Source organism: Myotis davidii, unplaced genomic scaffold (genome assembly GCF_000327345.1).
Source record: "Myotis davidii unplaced genomic scaffold, ASM32734v1 scaffold243, whole genome shotgun sequence".
In the NCBI taxonomy this organism is placed as follows: Eukaryota; Metazoa; Chordata; class Mammalia; order Chiroptera; family Vespertilionidae; genus Myotis; species Myotis davidii.
This window is the reverse complement of record NW_006295183.1, coordinates 2,871,122-2,871,513: the sequence shown is the minus strand read 5'-3', so window position 1 is coordinate 2,871,513 and position 392 is coordinate 2,871,122.

The following is a 392-nucleotide window of genomic DNA, read 5'->3' as shown; positions in this document are numbered from 1 at the left end:
GCCAGACTGACAGATGGAGCGGCCGGGCAGGTAAATCAGTGCCTGCTCCCTCCCTGGCGAAGGGCGCCCCGCAGCAGCTGGCCACCTGGAGTCTTCCTAGAGGCAGGATGCAGCCTGGACAAGGCCCCTCCCAGAGCCACCTCCCGCCCCGATCTTAGGGCACCTCCTGTGGGGCGACCACCGGCTGCAGGGCCTGAAAAGGGTTGGCCCAGCTCTGTTCCAACAGCTGTGCACGGTGGCCTCCCTGGAAGCCCAGAGCGGCAGCCTGGTCCCAGCACCGCTGGCAGCCCTGTGAGTGAGCCGCTGCGAGGAGACACACACGCACTGCTAATGTGTCCCTCACAGCCACAACCCAGAGAGACAGGTGTGGGCACCGCTGCCAAGCAGGACAA